This window comes from Anas acuta, chromosome 17, assembly GCF_963932015.1.
Source record: "Anas acuta chromosome 17, bAnaAcu1.1, whole genome shotgun sequence".
Classification (NCBI taxonomy): Eukaryota; Metazoa; Chordata; class Aves; order Anseriformes; family Anatidae; genus Anas; species Anas acuta.
The window spans coordinates 7137808-7162729 of NC_088995.1; the positions used below are offsets into that span (position 1 = coordinate 7137808).

Sequence of the window (24922 nt, forward strand, 5' to 3'; positions counted from 1 at the left end):
AGGCTTTTTCCATCAACTTGTTCCTTCTTTGGGACTTCAAGACACTACAGCAGCTGTTTCCACCGCGGCTTCATTATGCAACGGGCACGCTAACGTGCACATTCATCCAGATCGGAGGCATCTTGCATCACTAATGCAAGTTTCTGACACCCCCACCCTTCCTGAAACTGCTCCAGACCTCCTGCCAAGCCCTGCACCCGATCACAACCCAGAAACACCGCGGTACGGCTCTGGGAGTTCACACTCCCCAGGCTGAAGTTTAGGCTTCAGGAGCACAGCTCTGCAGCACGTCAATGAGTTTTGGCTAATTCAGATAAAAACTTACCTTGTAACCCAACTGAATTATATGCCCATCCCTAACTAATGCTGCTTTGGATACCTCCAGCTGAATCCAGAAAGGCATGAGAAGCACCTAGGACTTTCAGACAGAAATTTATCTGCATTTTGTGAATCGCTCCGAGCAGCCTCCCTCCCTCCCTCCCCATTATGCCAGCACAGCCGCTCGTACAACTCCACACCACTGCATCCATCAACATGTGTCAAATTTAGGCAACCTGTTTATCCAAATGCAGGGTGTTACGCACCTCATCCTGAAGCCTACGCACAGTTTTCTCTCCATGAGCAGGTTCCTGCCTGGTTATTGAACACTCTGGCAGCTCCCCAGTAGCGTTACAGCTGCACCTTGTTTTCCTGCCATTAGCATGGAGTTACCACCTTTTTGCTAATTCAATTTACTTAACTAGTAAGCTAAGAAAATAATTGTGTTGTTAATATGTTAGAATATAAGGCTTAAGGATAAATTAATTCTTTCAAAGCCACTGAAGACAGAAATCCTGTGTTCTCACACTCAGACTGGAGAGAAAGCGAGCAAAGCCCAGACTGAATGGCATCGGCTTTTAGCCTGTGGTACAACCAGCAGTGATGAAGGGCTCCAACCAGGCAGGAGAGCATGGTGCACGTTACACATGCCACCAAAGAAGAAAAAAAATCAATATATTGTCAACCATATCATTTACAAGTTCCAGAATAAAACTGAAAAAAGTTCAGCTCTAGAAGACGGCTGCACTCAAGTGCTTTGCTTTAGCGAACAGAAATCCTGAGCTAATGCTGAAATTACGTCTTACCATATCACACCATCACTGCTATTGTACAGGAACACAGAGCACCTTAAGGCTTGAATTTCAATACCCACATAACAGATAGAGCCAGGTCTGTGATTTTAGCCTTAACTCCTATTTTCTTGGGATTTATCAGGTCAAAACTGGCCCTTAGCGCTAGTTTAATGCAGATTTTTGACCTTTAGCAGCTTTAACTGAAACAAAAAAAAAAATAAATGAGAACTGGAGGGGAAAACCATCTGCATCAGCAGGCACTGGAGTCTGATGCTGAAGCTGAATGTGCTGCAGGTCAGCTCACAACCTGCCCCAGGCCAGCGCGGGTTTGGCTCCAGCCAAAGGGGCCCAGCAGCAGCAGGCAGGGAAGAGGAGCTGTCACCTGGACCAGCGCATGCAGGGAGCCAAGCACCATGCCTCAACCTACTCACCTTTTGTTTTTAAGCATTGCAGTCACAAAGTCAACGTATAGGTTGTATAGGTTCAGCTGACATTAATTCTCATTTTATATAAGTTATGCTTACATTTTTTTCCCCTTGAAATTCAAAATGTGAATTTCCTTAGCACATCCTTACCATCTCCCCAGCTGGGTTTCAAACCACCAAGACATAATGTCTCAGAACGTTAAGCTGCCCTGCTGATCACATCGGCAGGCTTTTAGCAAGAACAGGGAGTGCATTTGTGTGCTGCAATTCCCAGTAACGGCAAACCCATTTCCAGAGGCACTGAGGATATTGATAAATCAGCAGCAAATCTGCAGCTGAATTCTCTGGTCGCTGGGTGACCTGATGGAAACATCTGCAAACCTCCACAGCCTACAGCCTTTCTGCTGTGTTGGGAGGAGAGAGTCAGAAGTTATTAAGTGCTGGTGCAACTTGTACGGGAAGTGCCTAAATCTCAGATTATTTCCTGCCTGCACAGAAGTGAAAGGTGTCAGGATTTGGGAAGGTGGCCGCAGGGACAAAGGCGCACTGGTAACGGTGTGGCAGCGATGGGACGTCCTGCTGCAGGAGGGAACAGACCAGTTCGGGTCAGACAAATAAATATTACATGAAGGATATCAAAGAAAATGAATTTGGGAATCTCTGTGTTTTGGTGTAAGCAGTAAGCAAGGAGCCGCAGCCCATGCTGGCAGGCACATGTCCCAGTGCCTGAGCAGCCACAAAATCCAGGCTTCATGGCAAGCACTGCGCAGGAACTGCTTAGAGACTGTTGTAAAATATAATTATTTTTGCTCTAATGATAATTTACCACTGTGATATGTCACCAAAATAGCTGTTTAGTTGATTGGGATTTTTGAGCAGGCATCTAGAGCAACGACAGACGTGTTGATTAAATCTAACAATGCACAGGTTTCGGTCACTTACAGATAACTCTCCCTCATGGCAGAGGTGATGAAATTATGTCAAAACCACAGCCAGGACCATCTTGACTGGCTCAGACTTGAGAAGTCTGAGCAGAACAGAAGCAGAACAGTGACTGATGAAATGAGCACGTTCTAAAAGCAGGGTTGTTCCAGTAGTAGTAACATTTTCAGCTCCTCGCACACGCTGCTGAATTTTAAATTACGTGTAACCACAGAGGAAAAAGACCTGGGGGTTGGCACAGAGTGCTCTACAAAAACATCTGCTCAGTGCACAGAGGCAGTCGAAAAGGCAAATGGAGCATCAGGACGCATGAATACAACGACAGAGCTATGCCAGAAGGACTAATGTCACAGCAGAAATTAAGGAACAAAGATATGGCATTGCCCAAATACAGTACCCCACATCAGCTACAGGGCATCGACATGAAGGTGTTCTGAAAATAAAGCCAGCTTACACAGGGGATAAATATGGGATAATGATGCATTAAACGAAATAGGGAAACAGGAGAGCTGTTCTTCCTTCTCCCTCTGAGAAGAGCTGGAGCAGTGGAACGTACCCAAAAGGTAACAAGCTTCAGCTCAAAACTGCAACTGCAAAATCAGATAGAAATAAAAAATGTGGGGTTTTACACTGAATATGAAAAAACCTTCGCATTCAGTGAACTCGGTAATTTGTTAATATCAAATGCAAGGCTGACCCAAATTAAAAGCTCAGACAATTACAGTGGAAGACAGAACACTTCTACCTCAGTCCTAAAGCAACCTGGGACTGCCCGAGGTATTTATTGCTCCTGATAAGAAGCGATCCTTGCCAAATACTGCAGCTCTATTGCACCTTACTTCAGTACACTCCAACAACACTGACAGTGACCAATAGCTGAAGACAGGAAATAGGTCCAGAGTCTTTTTCCTCATTTCTGTGATAAATGCCTGGGGTGACACCTTTTACTTACTTAAAATAAAAGGAAAAACCACTTTATCCTTCTGCAGTTTTGTTCTCAACTAGCACACAAATTCCTTCTACAGCTCCTTGGAACTGTCCAGCTTATTCCGAGGATACTCCGGGAATACCAGTTATTCCTTGAAGTTTGGTCACCATGGATAATACACCAAAATACCTCAAAATATGGAGTGAAGTCACGGTGTGTGACCCAGCAGCCCACAGATGCTGCAGTTCAGGTGGCCGCAGCTCAGCACTGGTCCTTGCTGGTCCCCACCAGCAAACAGTTGCCTGTGACCATCACCGATGTTAAGACTTCAAAATCAAAACCTCGAATGCTTGAAATCTTACCACTTGCATCCCTGAGCCTCGCTGCAGCGAGCCAGGTTCCACCTCTCTCGATAAGGGCACACAGCAAGGTCCCTGAGCCTACAGACCAGATCGAGCCCTGCCATCCTCGCGTGTTAAAAGGCAGCAGCAGGAGTAGCTGCGGCTTAGGGATTTCAAGAGGCACGTCCAGGCATCACTTGTCCACTTAAAGCTCTGTTTATTTGGATGATTTGGATATTTAGATTGCATTGCTGCAAGTTAACATTAGTGTGTGCGCAGGGCCTCAGTTATGCACTTGTTCATATCCTCTGCTGTAACGAGGCTTTCTTTGGGAGGGGAACTAAAATAAAGAGACCAAGGCCACCAGATATGGCTGGGCATCGTTACGTATCTCTACACTACAGAGCTTGATTTCAACAGAAAGCCCTCATTTTTCTACTTAGAAACCCCCCACAACACTTTTCTGCAAACCCTGGCTCGGCAGCAGCAGCACACACAGCGATTCGTGAAGGCTGCAGTGTAACTCCAGTATCAGAGCAATCTGAAATCTCCTGCCATTAAGGCATTAAACTTCTCTAGGAAACCAAGATGGTCTTTTCGCTGAATAAAGCATCTAAAGCTCATTCATTGATATGATCTTGATACCCTACTTGTTACCTTTTTAACCGGGCAAAAAAAAGCCTAAATGGAGATTAAATAATACATGAGGTTTTTATCTAAAGCTTAACTGCTCCAGTAAAGCTTTCATCACTAGCATCTTCTCTGCCAGAAGTATTTTCCCCTGCAGGCAACATGGTTGGACTTAAATCAGAAAAAGTCATTCACTTCTGTCAGCCTGTTCCAGTTCTGCTTTCTACTCAGACAGACCAAAGTCATTTTCCTAGCATGAGCGCTGATTAAAAGCTGCTCTTTTACCACTTTTCATTTGTTTCTCTGTTCACGTAACCTAATAATGACCCACAAGCCAGACCTACACCTGTTTGGGTATGGAGAACTTCGTCTGATTTCAGCTGTTCGAGATGCAGGGAGCTTCGAAGACATCCACCACAGCACATCCTTCACGAGATTAAGATAAATCTTCAGAAACAATCCAATTTTTTCCATCCAGGGAGATTTTTGCAATCACTTAGGCAACCTTTCCTACTTTGTGATTTACAGGGTCTCTTCTGCTTAATCTTTTACCATTAAAAAATCAGACTTTGGGGAAGAACACACATGTTGGGGAGGATCAGCAGGGACAGGAGGGGATTATGGCTGTTTTGGTTTTAACATATGTTTGCTGAGCATGAAAGCCACCTACTGATGAAGGATATCACACAACCTTACCGCAGCAGCAGAAGTACTGAACGTGCGGCACAGGTTTTGTGCCGCCTGATGGTGGTCTGGGTTGCACTGAAGGCATTTATTTGTGCAGGCAGAGGTCAGCATTGATGGGAAAACACTCATTTTAGGCTGCATAACAGGCTCATGCACAAGGAAGATGCTCATTTCCCAGAGACAGGTTCTCTGCACTTGACCTTCGAGGTAATACGGTTTTGCAGGTGAGAAATGTAGCTGTTATGCCTGGTGGGAAACATTTTCACAACTTTACCAAGCTTATACAGACTCACACCACAGAAAAGCTTTTTTTTGAGGATTACACACTTAGCAATGCCGTTCCTTTCTTCTTGGGACTGGAACTGGTTTTAAGCATTGGCAAGGCAGTTCTAGTGAAGGACTCTACACAGACGCCTGCCAATTCCTGTGCTGAGCACAGTCCATCTCTAAACAGCCCAATCAATGGGATATTTTTGGAGAGAGAGAACAGCCACAAACTTACTCAACTCAAACACTCGTGTGCCCTTTTCCTCCCTACTCCCCGAAGCAAAACTCCTGCCTGCCTCCCTCTGCCAGCTTCGGAAAGCTTCCCTTTTTATGACATGTTCTGTTCGAGAGCCTTAAACATTAATTAAGCCCAACAGTCTTCAGAGATGTTAGTGCAGCTATAAAAAGGTTCCTGAATGGAGTGGCTACTGAAGGAACTGGCATCTGATCAAATTTTTAAGAGTTACGCTGCCTGCTTTATGAATAAATCACGGAATTACCGGTTTCTGAAAGTCTCCAGCACTGTTTTAGCTCTTGGTGCCTCATCTACATATTAATAGCCCTATTTTGTGGATTCAGTATCTCAGGCATTGTGAACCTAAGGCGATACCAGCAGCAGAACTATGAAAGAATCCAACTCCGTACCTTAGCCAACAGATTACACATCTTCAGGCAAGTTTTGTATATATTTGGGAAGAAACCAAAAGCTGAATACAGTTTCAAAATTAGGAAAGAAAAACAGGGAAGGTTTCTCAGACCTAGTGAGGACTAACACTGGAGCCAATCCGTGGTGACAGCAGGGTGAAAATGAAACCTCAGAGTAGAAACACTTCCAGAGTAGTGCTAATGATCAGAAATGGGACAAAGCAACCTTCACAGAGACTTCCCTTTAGGATCCTCATTTAAAAGAGACAGACAGTAACGGTGTGTAATCATTAAAAGCACCCCCAAGATACCTTTGAGTCCCCACCACTCAATTTACAGAGGCTCCAGGGACTGCCAGAATCAGAGCAGGTAGCATCTGCTGCTGCCACCATGAGTCACGGTCAGAAATTCCCCCCGATCTTCTAGGGAGCAGTCAGGCAGCCAAGGACTAGAGCAGCGATCCCGGTGTGCATACACCCACGCCCATCAGCAGAAGTATCTCCTATCAATAAACGCATGTTATATTTGACATACTGCAGATTTAATAGGAGATTGCAATTAAAAAAATTACTTTGGGAAAATATTTGTCGAGTTTAGTTTGCATGCAGCATAAATTCTGGCACAATATACATTAGGGACAGAAGAGACTGGAAGAAAGAAACTCATTTAAATTAATTAATTTGTGGACATTTTGAGGGAGGAAAGTAAATGTCCAGCACAACTTCAGCGCCCCGTAGCACTTGCTTGTGTCAAGTGTTGCATTATTAATTGTATAATCTCCTGCCAAGCCTGTCCTTCCCCAAACTTTAAATAATCTCAGCTCACCACCCCCAGCTCCACTCTTACATGAAGCTAGGGCAGACCAAACGCCCTTTCACCTTCTGATTTCTCCCAAGTACTGTGCTAGAAATGCCTCATTTTCTATACACCACCCTCCCTGACCTGCAGGGCATCCCGCTGGCTTCACACCCACCCTGCTGACAGCGAGATCCCTCACACTGCCAGGCACCATCCTCTTCCTCTCCCTGATGCCAGGGCCCCCAAAACCTCTCTGAGGACAAATTCAGAGCAGCAGCCACCTCCAGGCTGGCCTCGGGAGCAAGCCCCCATCTGCCCTCAGCTTAAAAGCACCCCAGGTACGCTCACCTCACTTACTGCCCTAACAGACTGTCACCACCTCACATGTTTCTAGAGAAGAATGAGGACTGCAACGAGCAAAACCTAAGTTCACCTGGGCTCTTGGTCTGAGACCGGTCAGTCGGAACCATGCAGATTTCAGAAGCTCCAATTACAGGATGACCTTCTAACGAAGGAATGCAACTTGGCCATCCACATAGGATTAATTTCGACTCATAGATACTAAACAGACAAGTCCTTTGCTGGCCACGAATTCAAGACCAAGCCAAGCTTTCACAAAGTTATTCCGTATGGTTTTGACCATTTCAACATTTCCACTCCATGGTCAAATTCTACAGCTGCGAGGAAGCAGGGAGGCCGTCAGACTTCCACGAGGATCCACACACTCTTGGAGCACAGGCTGTGTACTTCGAGCTAAGATACATTTTTGGTTGTCTTCTAATCTGATAATGAGAACTCAAACATTTGTGCGCAAGGAGCACACTAATAACACTTCCAGATAAGCCCTCGGGCTGCTCTAATTACCGAGCTGTAGTAGTCTCACCTTCAGAGAGTACCAGATAGCCTTCTTGAGTTACCAGGACTCTGATAAAAATCCAGCAGGACAAAGGAGAAATTCCACCTCACTTTTGAGCACCTCAAAGTTACATCCTCACCTGTCAATGCAGGGAACTTGTGTTTATTTACATCCACCAGCACCAAGAAAAACCAGCAAGGCCACAACCCATCCAGCTGACCTACATGGAAGGATGTTTGCTGGCAGGAGACAAGATGGATTTACCCAGAATTAATTTCTGGGCTCGCACGTGCGCCCTGTACGACCACAGCACAGCAGATAGCTCTCCCAAACCAGGACGCTTCCTGTAAGATGGGAACCTATTTCCCCCTCCCTCATTACCTGCAATACCTGTATCATCTGTGAACCTGTCTGAGCAGGACCTAAAAATGCACATTTCTAAACAGCTTAGCTGAACGCAGCACTACAGCTGGATAGCTTTTAATGCTGACAAAATAAATTAGCAGTAGCACATCAACAAGGACACAGATAAGTACTACCAGTGCTTGGCTGCTGACGAGTGCTTAATTATGCCAGCAGCAGCATATCAAAGCTAGGTATAAGAAGAAGAAGTTCAAAAAAAACTTGTACTCCATTATAAAAGCTGCTTGTTCTGAAATCAGTGCTACAAGCAAGGGTCTCCGGTGACAGAGCTGCCTGCAACACACGTGCCCCCCTCAGTGCCCACAGAACCCCCTTGCCAGCAGCAGGTGCAGCCTAACGTGACTTTTTTTAGCTGTTGCATTTTCCTGAATAGATCTCTGATCAGGGGATTTTCAGGTATCACTTGACTTAAAGCAGCTGGAGTCCTGCACAAGCCTTTTCAGTAAACGAGGGGTTTGTGCCAGATCACCACAACTGGTGGCAGCAAAGGCACGGACCTGCAGCACAGCGACCCACGGCTGGGTTCAATCCCAAAAGCAGATCCGAAAGGTGTCAGAGTACCACCAACATCCCCAGGATCTCCTCTCTAGCTGCAGTCAGTGCTACCATAGACTAGATGAAGATACAAAACCTGAATATTTTAACTCTGCTACCTCTGTAAATCCACCCAAATCCCAGGTCCCTCCTGCTTCCCAAAAACCCAAATACAAATTCTCGGAAGCAACAGGGTAGTGCGTTGGGTGGGGAAGGGTGCAGCAGCCTGAGCACACAAAGGCAGAAGTCTGCCCCTGCACATTTGAAGTTATACTACAGGGAAAAAAAGAAAAAAAAGGAAAAAAACAGCAAAAACACATTCTTGTTAAACAGATTTCTGAGAGCCCGAAGAAAAGCAAGCAGGTAGCTGTTACAGGAAACACACTCAGCAAGAAGGCCATCACGTGTCTGTGTTTCACCTTTCTAGTAAAGTGACAGCTGCGCATAAAAACTGTGCTAAAATAAGTGTGCATCATGGAAACACAATTATGTATGTGTTATGTGAAGTCTGCCTGAAACAATGCCTTATTTTCCTCTTTAGAGAGAATGAAACTGGTCTTGTTAAAAGCTTAACTCCTTTTACGGAGAGGAGCACACCAGGAGAAGGGAATTGATTTTCCAGAACTGACAAGGTTTAGGATTCAGAAGCATCTCCAAGGTCTGCTGGGCACATGATGCCAGGCACCACCACCAGTTCCACTTGCAGAACACCTGCAGGATACACGCAATGCCCTGGTAGCCTCAATTCTCAGTCGACAGCGCTCTCAAAGCACAGCATCCCTGAGGTGCCCTTACAGGATACAGGAGGAGCTCAGCTGTTTTCCACAGGGCACAGAGCACCCGTAAGTCCAAGCTAAATTGCTGAATTTCTAATGGGCATTGGGAATCTCAGATCACAGCTCTGCATTTACCTACTGTGGATGAAAAGAGGATCCAAAGATATCTGTGCTGGTGTTGGATCAATACGCAGATTTAGACTGGTTAAATCACGCTGTGCCAAAGACAATGCTGCTGCTATACACACAGAGAACACAAACAAAGTGGTTCTTAAAGAAAAAAGAAATTTGCATAAATCTCTGGCTTTAAAGCCCGCCAGCTCTCAGCACTGCGCATCATTCACTCCTCTGGTCAACAGCTGAGGACAAGCGCTGAGTTTTTAACCCAGTGTTTCAAAACCATCCCACGTACACTGCTGCTATCCGAGGGCCACTCGGGGAGACCAGACCACTTCCCCAGCACATATAGAACAACCCTGCAGGCAATTATCCCACAGCCTGCCACGTGCACACCTACTAACCAGCTACTACGCTGTAAATACAGCAGTGATGTTTATGCCAGCAGAGCGTGAAATAGGCAGGATCAAACTTAAAAGTAACACACGAGCCAAGCAGAGGAAGCCCCACCTCTACAGGAGAGCAGAACCCTTGGAGCATTTTGTCATCAGCGATGGGCCAATACCCTCGAAGCACTGAGGGAAGTACAAGCAGTGAGCCTGTTTCATGTCTGAGCCATTCAGATATTTAACCATTTATTTCATTTCTATAATTGCAGCAGGTCTGCAGCCCTTTCAGTCACGAGTTCAACCCAAAGACTAAGGGCAAAAGGACCCAAGTGCAGCCCTCCGAGCACCCCAACGCCTCTATCAGCCACCGCCAGAAGAGCCCGGCCTTACTGGGAGCGCACGATAAGCCAACAGCCAAAACAAACACAAAACGCCCCGCAGATCTCAAAGAGCAACAGGTCGGCTGCTAAACAAACCTGCTAGATGTTAAAGGCTACGCAGAAACCAGAGTCCTTCCCAGGGCTGTCCTATCTTCCCCAGCAGGAACAGGGAGCACACGCGCTGTCAGGGCAAGGAACAGGATGAGCAGCACAGAAAGCTGCACCAAATTCAGTCCAGGCACATTTCTGACAGCCAATCGAAACATAACGACTGAAATTAATTGCCAGCCAGAAGCCTTCTGATGCTTCAAACTTATTAAAACATATTGCACAACAAAATCCTATCTATTTTCTGGCACCCAGTTTTCCTTGGACATTTTGGGGGATTTGGGATGTGTGTTTAAGTCAGTCCCAACACAAAGAGCAGAGCTTCTGATTACCTGCTGTAGCTATACATTCCAGCAAACTAAACCAGTGACCTTACATTCGGATTCAAGATTTCCATTTGAATCACCAGAGGTTTCTTGATTCAGTTCTGTAAATGCATCATTTGGCACGTGATGTAGGAGGGAGAATAAAACATGAAAGCTGAAAGCAGTGCCTTGATTGCTATACAACGGCTCTGGAAAAGCCTCAAGGAGTTTAGCCACCATTATATATACACATGTACACGCCTCTGCTTTTACTTCCCAGAAATGTCATTTACCTCCTGCACTTCCATTCAGAGTTGGTTCATACAACCAAAACCTGAAAGCATTTATCTTTCTTACTCAGACACCATACATCTCAATGGTGCTTCTTAAGCAAAAAAATGAAAGACCCATCACAAACAGGTAGCCAGGGCACTACCACGGGCTCAGTGAATGAACTGGTCTTGATGGAAAAGAAAAAGATAGCAAGAGCAGCAGATCCTTCAAGATCAACATGAAAGGAGATGTTGTTGTAATAGAGGGAAAAACTCATAGCCAGGATACACCCATTCTGTTGACAGAGGAAACCGTGCTCTGATTAGAAGCCTTCAGACATTCCCAGCCAATCTGAGTCAGCATGAGACAGTTTGAAGCTGTATAAAAATCATTTCAAAACACATGGTTTGAAAGTAAATGGGGACAGAAACTGCTTGGTGCCCCATCAGGGCAGCATTCTCTTGTCATGTCAGCACCACTGCGTACTGAAGGTTACCAGGAGCCATCACTACCTCTGCTCCTCCGCTTCCAAAGTTATTGTGGGACACCGAAAGTTTCTCCTCTGTTCTGACCATCGCTGTTTCGGAGCTATAGTGACAGGGCAGCAGACAGATGCAGTGCAAACGATGCTTATTAGTCTGCGTGATGAGAGGTGATGGTTTCACAGCTATTCCTCATGGAAGGCAGCAGCATAATCCCTGCTGGTAGCAGCCGAGCTGCAAAACAAGGGCCAGCCAGGATCCCAGGATCCCCCCTGTTCAGAGAACTCGGTATTTTTACCAGGGCATTTTAAGAGCAGCAACCCTGAGACAAAACAGTTAGAACATTTTCTTCCACTGGTGTTCTGGTAGCACACGGAGAGCTTTCAAAGGGCAGATATTTTAGGCCAGTACAGTCAAATAGACTGATCCCGGGCAGGAAAGCTCACCCACTGTGGCAAAAGCAACATAGGAAGGGGGAATTTATTCATACATTACGCGGAACAGCCTAAAATGGAAACATCCCATATGTCTGCTTTCAGGCCAGGATAAGCAACCAAAAAGAATCACTATCACAGTGAGTGACTGGAAAATACACCGATGGAAACTGATGGTATCTTCTGCTCTCCTTCCTCCCCATGAAGAAGTCCTTGCAACCGCATTGTTGCAGGGTTTTGCAAGAAGGAAGCAAAATCTGATCCACTATTTTTACTTTTTTCCTTCAATGAAGCTTCTGTGTTTTTCCAGCTCCTGAGGCCGATCTGTAAGGTCTCATCTTTCCGCACAGCCCCTACTGTGCTCTGTCCTTTAGCTCTAGATGTACAACTGCAAAAAATCACCAGCAGATAGAAATACTTGCAAAATGCATCACACCCAGTCCTGCATAAAGACTTAAAGGTTTAATGAATAAAACTGGGGTGACAAAGCCATTGGCTTAGTGCATTTGGCTATAAAACAATTCTCCAAAACGAACTGATAGTTTTACCAAACTGTCTGATAAAGAGATTCACATTCACAATGAGATAGCTAGCAGTTAAAAATAACAAGCCAGCTGCAATTCCCACCTTATGTGGCTAGGCAGAAGTGCTTCGTTCTCCCCCTCCCCAGGCGCACACATGCTCACTTCCTTCTTCATTGCAACATCAGAAGCTGAACTGGATGCTACCAAGCCACAAAGTCCTGCCCAGAATTTAAAGTCACGCCCCAGTAATTACATAAAATTAGCTCTTCGTACAAATGGTTCAAAAATCAATTTACTCCAGCATTGCTTTTAATTCCAGAATATTTTGACTGGTCACAGAACAGAAAAACAGTTTTCATTTCGGAGGCTTGCTCCCTCCCCTTGGATGTCTCATTTAAAAAAAAAAAAAAAAAAAAAAAACAGAAAATAACCACAGCACATTCATTTAGCTTGCTGCTCTGCCAATACAGGAATCAAACTCCTGAACATGCAACCTTTACAAGAGCACAGTGTTTTAGGTGCATTTGGTCTTCACATTTTGCGCATAAAACAAAGAGGGAGGGTAGCAAGTGAGGGAGTAAGAAAACAAAGTAAACCTAGGATAATGCAAGAGTAAAATTCAGTTGTGCAGGAGACATGCCACTCTCAAAAGGAGGTTTTAGATAGCAAAGTATAAAAGAAGTAAAAGCTCTCCAAAATCTTTGCCAACTTCTGGCACAAAGGCAATGTGTTCTTCTGCCCTGCCCTCTAAACAAAGAGGTGGCACATACACGTTCATGAACAGAAAAATCCCTCCACGTTGTGCAGCTTGCCCCCTGAGAAGAGGAGGCAGAAGAACTCACCTGTAACAGCTACTGACCCAGTGCCCTGACAGCCACAAGCAGACCCTACAGCCCCCTCGGACCAGGGGCGGCTCTGTGTGACAGAGCTCGGCACCCACACGTGGCTGAACGCCATTCATCAGCCTCGAAATAACCACCCGAGGGCAAAGCCTGGGTTAAGATACCTACTTTTTATTTTAAACCAACTCTGTGTGAGCTTTGCAACAGCTTTCTGAAATTATGCTGGGCAGGGGGTACATTCTGCCCCGCATCCCCCCTGCGGACTAAGAGCACCAGCAAACATTGCGGCTGGGTGACGTTAGACTTCAGCACTAGGAAGTTCCTCCTGCCAGGCAGACAAGTCGAGAACAATAACTTCATGCTCACCATCCCACCAGCTCCTACGTGGCTTTTCAGGTGCAGGAATGCAAAAACCTTGAGGGAGATTCCTCCAGATGCTCGGCCTTCAACCCAATTCTGCAGGAGTCCTGGACTGACAAACGGCGGCACGAATTGAGCCGTCCTTTTTGTTTAAGGCAACTGGGAAGACAGAGATCATAAATACGAAAGTTCTTCCACTTCCTCTCTGTGCACCCTCGAGACTCACCCACAGCTTCACTGACAACAGCTGCAAACGCCCTGTGGAAGGGGAGGCCCTGCCTCCAGGAGCCCAGCGGCCTTCAGGGGAGAGGTTTCACGCTGCACGCAGCCGCCGCAAGTTCCCTGGAAGGCTCCGAGAGCCAGGTGGGCTGAGCAGTGCTCAGAAAGGTTTCTCTTGTGCTGTACTGCTTACTAAGCACCTGCCTAAAATAAAGGAGAAAAAAAAAAAAAAGCAAGGAAACTGTCCTCATTTGTCTAAGTAAAACAAACAGCCTATTTGAAGAAAATTAATATGCATTGGTACTTCCTTTGCTAATTTTAGGCTGTTGGTTGTGCACTCCAAGTAATTCTCACCCTTCAAGAAGACACGGGATTGAATATTTAGAAATTAACTTCACCTGTCACACGATTTCCATCACATCGTGTCAGGCCCCAACATTTTAGAAAGCCATCGTATACCTGAAGCATGAACTAAAACTGTGTTTGGCAACACCCATCTGCTTTCTTGCCATCACCTTCCAGTCAGCATTGCCAGTGCTCACGAGACAAGCATTCTGCTTTGGTCTTTCCCTACTTTTTACAGCAGGGATATTTTTCTATGTAGGCCATAAAGCAATAAATAACTAACACGCAACATAACACATCAGCCTTTCAAGAGAGCCTTTCCTTGTTTATATTCCAAATCTGACCATAAAAGCCTTTCTAAAAATGCAGATTCAAGTAATGGGTAGACCTCCAGACATGGTCTTCCATAGAAAAAGCTCCAGAACAAGGTAAAGCCCGAGCGAAAGGGAGGCGAGCGATTTCTGACTCAAGTGTTCCAGTGCAGTTTGCAGCCCCAGACTGCACAAATGCCGCCAGACCGGGCTAATGCACAAGAAATGGAAAGCGAAACTGCCCAATTTACTCAGCAAGTCAAACTGAACAGTGGTATGGGGCTTTTTCTGTTTGTTTGCTTTTCAAGAGATCACCGCCAGCCTAATTCTGCAGCACTGCCCCTGCAGCAGGGCAAATTTCAGCCTTCCAGCTCTGTCCTCTCTCCAGCACCTGCTGCACAGCATGGTCATCAATTCATATTAACTTGCAGTCTCATCATTTAAAATCACAGTTTGATGCTCCCAAAATCTGGACCCCTAGCTCCTGGAGCCTTGTGTTTCAGTAGGAACCTGACTTCATATTTTAATCAATACATTTCAAGTCTGGCAAGTCACAGAGAAGTTTACATACATAATCATGAAGAGATGAAGCCCCAAAGACAAACACAAATAAGGTTGGATTTAGGCCTCAGCTTTCTTGCCTTCAAGGGTATGGTGCTATTGAATTTTTAGAAAGTTATTAAATTTTAACAATTGTATCTTATTAATGGCTGACAAGATGACTTCATTTTGGAAAAAAAAAAGGGATATCTGGTCTTTCCTAAAATAGGTTTTCTCCTTCTCCTGCATAGTTGCTTATTACAATGCCTGCCAGAAGGGCTAAGATCCTGGCAGATATTTTATAAACAACCTATCAAATAAATTAAAAACTACAGCAGGATCATCCATACAAAAGTGTCACAGGTTGTCAAAATGCAACCTGAGCTTGAAGGTTGCCAAATCTTAAGAGGTTTTTATATTTGTTTTACAACTTTTAATATTGATTACTAAGAGTTCTGTTGCCTGACATTTTTTATGTTTTGTTCAATTTGCTAAGTGAAAATGCTGCAAATTAAGAGTTAGGCAGATACTAAGCAAAGTTTCAGCTGAACATACAGGACTTCTTTTGGCAAGAAGGCACTAAGGGCTCGCTAGTGGCAGAATAAGCAATCATTGCTATGTCAGGCTGCCAAAATTCACTTAGGCTACGGCCTGACCTGCATGCAAATCCAGCCGTGAAACAGAAATGAAGAGCTCAGGGCGGACTCGAACATAAACGCGTGTGCTTCGGTCCTGCTCCAAACCAGCACTCTGGTGTTGCAGCAGCCTGCACCTACCCAGGGTAATTGAGGGTGAAGCCAGGAGCAGCTACTATCATCACTTTGGCTATTAAGACTCCTTAATGAATGGTCTGACAATAACCCAGGTGGAACCAGTTCTCTTCTCGCCAGGGCTTTAGCCATAATAAGCCCCTTGCACATTCCTGCAGTGTTTTCCAGAGATCTCACAGCATGAGGCTACTGACTGCGCTCTCACAGCCTTGTGAGGCAGGTATTAGTCAATCTTTTTTTTCCCCCCCTCCATTTAAATACAGATAAAAAACAGAGGCAGAAATCTAGCAAACGACTTCCCTGTGGATACGCAGCTGACGAGTGGCATTCAGAATCCAGACCTTCCGGATTCCAGCCCTGTCATCAGCGAAAAGGCCATCATTAAGAAGAAAGAAATTAGTCTGGTCTTATAAATAGCATTTGAATACTAGTATTCCTAAAAGATTTGCAGGCAGTTGACCTTAAACACCAGCAGAGCTGCACAGGCACGGACCGGCTGGCGCAGACCTGGGCCCGGTCCCTCCAACGCCAGCACGTTGGACATCGCTCTCATACGGCCACCTCCACCTGGCTTGGGCTCAGCACATCAACAAGCCATAAACTGCTGAAAAATATAACGTGTTATTCCCAAAAATCACCCTGTGGACAGGAAAAAGGGACAACAAACGCTTTAGCCAGCGACTTTCTTCCTGCTGTATTGAGGCGCCAAGCGACCGACGCCTGACAGAAACCTCACCTCAGCGCACAGCTGCGGACCCCAAACAGAAACGGCCGGTGACACCTGAAATCTGGAGCACCTATCTGAGGTAATATTTGGTCAGACTTTAGGATTTGAACTGTTCCTGCTGTATATCACACATTTACTTCTCTTCTTAATACAACACTACAAAGAATAAGGGCCTTTTCCGGACTACAGCTTCTATCACCCGCAGCGGGTCTGATTCCCAGCCTGTATTTCTCACAGCAGGAGACTAAGCCCAACCATGATTCTGCAACAACAACAACAAAAAAGCCTCTAGGATCTTACGGAAACAGAGCTTAACCTGATTTGGAATTGAGTACTTTTGGGGAAAAACAACCCTAAAATACCACGTTGAAAATTGCAGAAGCAGAGTTTAATTAAAGTCTAAATAAGACATTGTGTTGTAAAACATAAACAAAATCATTCCAGTAGTTACTCATTTTTCCTAAATTTAGGTAACTACCACCTCCTACCCACCTGGGCCACCATCAAGCCCTGAACACGTGAGAACGGGAGCTCTTCCTCTATGGGAAAAAATTAAAATAAAAAGCTTGGCAGCTCCTGGGGGGATCCTGTCACCGAGAAAGCCACACACAAATTCACACAAGCAATTATGAGAAACAACTGCCCAAGCAGAACAACAAGCTGGAACGTTTTTTGTTTCTATTCCTCACTTTAGGAGAAAAATGTGGTTACAAGCAGGAAAGGCATAAAACCCTCCTATTTGGCTGTCTGCATCGCAGATGAACACAGAATTTCTGAGAAGATGAAAACACGCCTCGAACACTTCAGCTACAGGCTCCACTCTCCTAATGCAAAAGCAAAGGAGTCCAAACTCACTGCGTTCTCCACAGGATGACAAAACTCATTGCATTAGCATGCATTAAAGCATCGCCTGAGTGTGGCAAAGCGGATGAGACCTGACTCTTAACAGAGCCTGTTTCCATCCCAGCTCACATTTAGGTCTCAATTATCTTATCTGCTCTGCCACTCACATACTTTCCAGATAAGAAGCGTTTTCCCCCCCCCCCTCTTTTAAAGAAGCTTAGAGTTCAAATTGAAACCCCAACTAACATTAAGATCAAAAACGTTACAAATTAAAATTTGAGGCAATGCTTTTTAAAAACACTCTACGTACAGGTTAAAACTGGGACCCAGAGTTAGTCGATGTGCTATGTGAGCTCTAATAAAAGCAGTATGTTCTGCAAGCGAAGAGGGAATATTTTCTTGATTTCAGTTTATGCACATGGTTTAGGTCACCGATCAGTTCATCTGAAGTTGAGAAACTACTTAAGAACTGGGAGGGGAAAAAAGCCTGTTTTCCTTTTCCAATCTATGACTAAGAATGAGGCAAGCAAAGGGAGGATCTAAGATCCTGAAGGCGATGGTAACAAGAGGTCATTAGTTAATTCCCTCAACTATAGATAATACTTCCTTTTACTAAATAAGATCAGTTTTTAAATTATGTCAAACGTACCCCCCCTCATGGTTACAACATACTGAAACTTCTTCTGACGGAGTCAAAATAAGTAAATGCACAAGAAATAGAAGCAGTAACCATTTGCTGTAGTGTCTGTTTTAACCAGTACTTCAATGTTTACAAGTAAGTTAGAGTTCAGTTTTTCTTTTGGGGAAAAAAAAATAAACAGAAACAACATTATAAGGTTCCTGTTTATTGCTCAAATCAGTTTTGAAAAAGCTTAATGTACTCTTAGGACCAACTATTTATTATCTGTATTACTACAGCACCTGTGAGCTCCAGTAACACTGTAGTAAGAGCTACAAAGCCACAGCAGAAGTGCTGCCTGCTCTGAAGAGATTATAATCACCTGAAAGATGAATAGTTAAGAAATGCAGGAGAGCACCAGGAAATGCAGGACTGGAATTTATGAGCTCTCCAGCTGCACTTTTGTACACTTTCTCTTGTTCGCTGGAAGAATCAAGGTGTGCATTGACTCCCACCACCCACCCGCTGAAAAAAACAAACCTCCCTAAGTCATGAGAAGACCAAACAAAGAACAAGAACACCAGAAGGAAGATGCTTTGGCTACTAAGACAGGAAGAAAACCATATCTTTACATGTTCTTAACACCTCTACTCCCCACATAAGACACATGAGATTTCAGTTTTTAAGGTGCAAAGACAGAACCGTAAGAAGATAAACACCCCCTGGACAGCTAGAAGGCTGGGTGAACTGTCAAGGCAATACAATCCAAGGCTGGTTTGGTCTCAAAAAAACAATTGTATCTCTTAATGAGACACCCATTGAATTCATACATTTGCAGCAGTGCAACAGCAACAAACCCAAGTTTTGTAAGAATGCTGTTTTCATTTACAGGAATTATTTGAAAATTCACCACCACAAGACAGTGCATCCAATATAAAGCAGCAGCCTGACTTGTTTACAAAGCATTCTGCCCAGCGTTAGACTAAAAATCCAAACTTTTTGCTGTGTAATAAATCAAATCAGTGCTCTGCGTCTAACATTTCTCAGCAGTACCATATGCTACGTACTCCCATATGTTCCATTACAAGGAAGAAAAACATCATCTCAACATGAATCATCAGTGACTATATTCTTGTAAATCTGGCTTAAACACTTAAAATGTGCAAGGGCCACCCTAAATAAATCTGCTCAGTTTTGTGCCAGCATCTCTGCAACAAAATCTCAGATCACTAACTAGAAATGAAGGGGAAAAGAGGTTTAACGTGGAAACCGAGCACAATATTTGCATCTCGACAGAGGCAGACTCACCATGCACAAAATTTGGCACGCGTTCATCAATTCCAATCTAATAAGGACATCCTGCTCATAAAATGGTGATAGTATCTGGTAGTCATAACACCTTTCATCCCAAACTGTTTAACATACGCGAAAACACGCACACTACACATGAGATTCATTCCCCCCAGCGCTGAAAAACAGTTAGTCTGGGCCATAGCATCTGCCACACACAGTAATGCTGGAGAGCAGCGTGCAAGAAGAGTGAAAACCAAACCAATGTAGATAGGCAGCGTGTAGTCTCCTCAACTGGAATTTATCCAGGATTGCCGGGTTAATGTCTCCACTCTTACAGTGACAATTTCTTAGACTAAATACGAACAGCTTGCTCTCCCTTCCCAAAGACAGTACGGCCAGCAGCACAAAAGCTGCTTGTACTGAAGCAGAGTCAGGAAGGTCTGAAACCGTAGCACACCAAGGTCACCCTTTGCCCTTCTTCTGAGGAATTACTCTGTCTCCCCTCAGTATCACAATTAACAAGTCACAGCAGAAGGGGGTGCAACTCCAGGCGAGTTCACTACTCATGAGGAAGTGCTGCTGCTGGAGATTAGTTAGTCTGATTCTGATGGGCTCTCTAACTTTGCCCAATTAACCCCATGATCCAGCTGTGCCTAATTATACTCCCATTCAGAAAGACTGATTGAAATTAATATGCCAGACAAACTGTGAGAATGTCCTTATTTGAAAGCCTCCTGTAGCTAAGTAGTGAGGCATGCAACTGCGCGTTCCCACATAGCTATTGGTTTATTCCAAATTTAATGAAACCAGAGTCCATTTTGACCTAATATTCAGGGTGGGGAAAAAAAATAGTAATTACATCAACATCAAGCTATTACCTGTTCAAGGGAATAAGTGCTTACTTCATTAACAACTCCGACAAACTTGTTTTGTAGGCTCCCTATATTAAATTTGAAATTTCCCTGTCCCTACAAATCAAACTAACAATTTCTTACACAAGGGGAAAGTCTAGTAAGGCAACACAAACACCAGGATGACTGTATACAAACATGAAAACTTCCAAACTGCTCAAATCGAACACATTCTTTTGCCATCCTCAGCATGAACAAGCTTAGCCAAAACAAAATAATTCAAAAATCTCTTTGAAAAAAGATTACTGCTGGTATTTAAAAGAAATTGATTGAATTCAATCTGAGAGAAAAGCTACCCATCTTTACCAACATACACTTTTCATATTCCCAACATGTAGTAAAAATTAAAGACCCTCACATAGTTTGAAACTCTAAGCACACACCATGTCAGAAGCATTATTCCTTAATGCTGGGAATTGGGGCTTCACAAAGATTCAGCAGAAGCTGCCACGGTACTGCAAATAACAAGGAGAGCGCTCGGATTTCCACCATCCTTCAGTAACTCAGGAGATGGACAACCACACCCAATTAATTTACTTTAATTTCTATTTCAACTTTCCTCCTCATTAATTAGGAGCTGAGGTTCACGCAGATTACAGCTCCTGCCATGCAATACCGATGATGATTTTAAGCAGTGCACACTCTGCAGTTGAGTTTCATGCGCTGTAACGCAGCCGCAGCAGATCAAAATGAGCAAGTCCGAGTGCCTGCTACCTGTGAACTAGGTAAAGAGGTTACACAGTGCAACAGATTTCCCTTTTTTTCACTCAGAATACCTAAGGAACCGTAGATTAACCAGATCAGTACTTTCTAAAGTAAGCTTCACCTGATGAATTAGAACAAACCTACCACAGTGATTTCAGAGACCGATAACGAGACAGCGTCAGGAAAACTCACTGAGCTACCCGTGGAAGAGCTAACGAACAGGCAGGCAGAACTCAATTGCATAATGTTTATTACACAGCACCAAGCCAAAGGCAATCAAATCATTCTGGTTGAATCAATGGTCTTCAAATAAGGAAGTAGTTTGAAAATAATAAGCATAAAATAAAACACGTTTTGGCTTACTACTTTTTTTCTTCCTGTTGTGTAAAAGCACAGCTATTAAAAGAGCTGAGTGAGTGCTGGATTCTGTGTTTCTGCTCCAAGCCCCCTGATCCCCCTGCTTTGTACAGGAAACTTCCCAGGCATCCCTACCCTTCTCCTCCCCTGCCACGGGGGGTTCCTGAAGAGCGTGTGTTAGCCCAGCAGGCTCCAAACTCGCTGCAAATTGACAGGGTTTTCTCTCGCAGGGAAGGCAGATGATTAATCAGAAAAGACAGAGCCCAGTTCTGTTAAGAGACCACCCCACCCTGCAACACACTATGAAAAATACATTTAGCAACAAAAGCCTGCTGAGAAAAGGTTGGTGTTTTGAATGCACATAACCAGAAATATCTCACCATAAAAAGTTTTGACTAGCAAGGATTTTCTGAAAAACTTAATTAACAAAGGTAACAAATTGAGAGGGAAGTACCTACAGAGAATCTCTGTAACACACACACACAAAATAATTAGTTTACCATCTGCAAACCCTCACACTGGGTAGGAAAGATGGAAACGGCCTAGCTGAAGTTGTCCCTCAAATCAGATGCTAGAGGAAGTTATCTGATGAGCTCTATGATAAGATGTACGATTCGTTACTGGGCGTAAGAAATGTTAATCTGAAAAATCACACATTAATAGTTACAAACAGGTTGCAGCCTCACTGTGGGTCCAGAAAGCATTAAGTTGTCGGGTGTGTGTTAATGTTAAAAAAGAAAGTTTGTGAAGAGGCATTTACACTTGAAACACTCCCTGTGCTGTTTCAATACTCCTTGAGAACTCAGAATTAGCCAGCTACAGTTCTGAAGACAGAAAAAGAGAAGAGCAAGCATGGTATTGTTTCTATCGACAATCGACTACATGACAGAAAAGCAACCCACGTACTCCAGTGTATCTTCTGCCTGATTCATTAAACTAACAGCCAGCAGTGAAATCAGCTACGTGATTGTAAGCACTGCAGAACTCACGGACATCAACCCTTTGTTTAAAATACATACGCAGACCTTGGGGAGCAAATCGGAGCCCCCAAACAAGAGTCCCGTAAATGACAGTGGGGTGTCATACCCCCGCTGAGCTCTTACCCAGCTAACTCCTAACCACGCCGTGCTACCTCACAGCTCCTGCGGACGAGATAAGGAGCGCATGGCCCCCATTGAACCCCCAACCCTACACCCTGACATCTTGCTGCCCAGCTCACTGCCTTGTAAGTTGGGCAACGCGACCCGAAATCCTTTTGGGGTTGGACGCGGGTTCAAGGCAGCGCTGGGACGAGTCCTGGTTGTGGTGCAGGGCAGGAGGCCCTGCCAGCAGCACCTGCCCGGCGGTGCCCAGCCAAACATGGCAGCTGCACCCACAGCACCCAGCCCCACGGCGTGGCCAAGGGGAGCTCGGCCGGGAGCACCTGCACAGGACGGGACGGGAACCAGAGCCGGGGGAGAAGAAACAGGGGAGGAAATGGGGATGGGAAAAAAAAAGTGACAGGGAGAGGGGGAAATGGAGCAGTGGAGGAGATGGGGACACGGAAAAGTGACAGGGGAGAGGGGGACGGGGGAGAGGGGGACAGGGGAGGGGGGGAAAGTGACAGCGGGGATGGGGACGGGGGGCGAGGGGGACACACACGGGGCATGGGACAGGGAATGAGACCTGGGGGCTCACCGCTCGCCTGCCGGCCTCCTCCTTCCTCCTTCCCAGGCGGGCCCAGGGGCTGCTCGAGGACATCCGGCACCTACAACACACCCCTGTCACGACCATGTCGCGACCACGACCCCCCCCCTCTCCCCCCCCCTAAAACCCTCCCCCCAAAAAAAAACTCCCCGGGACCACCCCCGCGGGAAAGGAAGGGGGGAGGAGGGCACCGGCGCCCCCTTCACCCCCCTTTAGGGGATCCTGGGGTGCCCCGAGCCCCCCTCCCCGGCTCCCTGCGGCTCCCCGCGGCCGGGCCCCGCCGCCGCTCACCCGGTGCCGGCCTGCGGGGGGGGGCGGCCCGGCCCCGCCGCTTCCTGCCACGGCCCCGCCGCCGCCGCCCGGGGCGCGGCTGCCTCCGCTCGCTCGGCGCTCGGCTGCGCGGCCTGAAGGGGGGGGGGGGGGGGGGCGGTGCTGGGTTACGGGGCCCGGCGGCCTGAGCGGGGGGTGGCAGGGGGGGAGGTGGGGCTGGGGGGGATGTGGTGGGGTCGGGGGTGAGGCACGGAGTTGTTAAAAGTTGGGAGTTGGGTTTGGGTGCGTGTGGTGCACGCATCTCCGAGCAGCGGGGGCACCCAGCAGTGTCCCCAAGCACCGCGTCCCGCCTCGCCTTGGGCACCCCCAGGGGTGGGGGCTCCGCCGCCTCCCCGTGTAACCCGTCCCAGTGCCTGACTGCTCTTTCTGACAGAAATGTCTCCTCATTGCCAGCCTGAACCTCCCCTGGCTCAACTTGAGGCCATTCCCTCTGGTCCTGTCACTTTTAGAATGAGCCTTCCCCCAGCTCCGCACCCCTTCCTTTCAGGCAGTTGCAGCGAGCAATGTCTCCCCTCAGCCTCCTCCTCACCAAACCCCCCCAGCTCCCTCAGCCGCTCCTCACAGCACTTGTGCTCCCGGCCCTTCACCAGCGTTGTACCAACACCCCTGGCCTGAAACACCCGGCTTTCAAGTTTCTGCACCTTTTGTTTCATGGCCCCTCGTGGCCCTATAAGGCCCCAATCCTCAGCCATGGAGCACAAGTCCTGTGAGGAGCGGCTGAGGGAAAAGGAATTGTTTCGTTAGGAGAAGAGGAGGCTCAGGAGAGACCTCATTGCTCTCTGCAACTGCATGAAAGGAAGGGGTGGGGAGCTGGGGGTCGGCCTCTTCTCATGGGTGGCCTCAGGAATGGCCTCAAGTTGTGCCAGGGGAGGTTCAGGTTGGAAATGAGGAGACATTTCTGTCAGAAAGAGCAGTCAGGCGTTGGGACAGGTTGCCCAGGGAGGTGGTGGAGTCACTGTCCCTGGGGGTGTTCAAGGAGAGGTTGGATGTGGTGCTTGGGGACACGGCCCAGTGGTGACATCAGTGGTAGGGGATGGTTGGACCAGCTGATCTTGGAGGGCTTTTCCAACCTTAGTGATTCTACATTGTCTGTTCCTCACAGGCCAAGGCACTATATTACACATTTTGTAGCTACACTCATCTAACTCACACAAGAAGTGGGTTGCCATGCCCTCTGTTTACAGCTTTATGACTTTTTTCTCCATTTCTTACAAACGGAAAGAAAAACACACTGAGCGTGACTTCTGCGTCAGCTCCTCTATGAATAGCTGATGCTGACAAAGCAGGATGCAGAAATCTGCCTTCAAACCGGGTGAATGTATGTGAAACAATAAGTGAGTTGTGATGAGGAAAACAGCTTTGATGGAAACGTGAGCCAAGAACAACAGCTTGACAAAGAAGCTTAAACTTTCCCTGATAGCTCTTTGGGGCGTAGACAGTTAAGTTTCTGTGTTTGTAAGGGAAACAGGGCATTCCTTAAAGCTGAACCTCCTCCCTTGGGTTCCCACTAAATGCCTGAGAGATGACAGTATAGGGTGTCTCCAGAAGGCTAATATTAAACATCAGGAATTGGTACGGAGGGAGCAAGCAGCGAGATTCCAGTTTTGACCACAGAATAAGCTAAAAAATTTTGCATCAGCAACTCCGTCCAGTTTCTTACTCATTCACCGTACACAGCTCCTTCTGTT

General features: G+C 46.0%; 1 protein-coding gene across 4 annotated transcripts in view; it reads right to left on the bottom strand.

Annotated features, from left to right (window-relative positions):
* The window catches only part of TAOK3 (TAO kinase 3), an 81953-nt gene extending 58638 nt beyond the window's left edge, over positions 1-23315 (bottom strand). Inside the window, exons 1-2 of one of the 4 annotated variants that reach the window (XM_068653782.1) lie at positions 23196-23315; positions 22896-22965 (exon numbers count right to left, since the gene is read on the bottom strand). The gene's annotated coding sequence lies outside the window, so the exon portion shown is untranslated. Of the gene's footprint in view, positions 1-13584; positions 13751-22883; positions 22966-23195 lie in introns of those variants that run through there. The other 3 variants (XM_068653783.1, XM_068653785.1, XM_068653784.1) reach the window with 3 other exon arrangements.
* Between the last annotated feature and the right edge of the window lie 1607 nt (positions 23316-24922).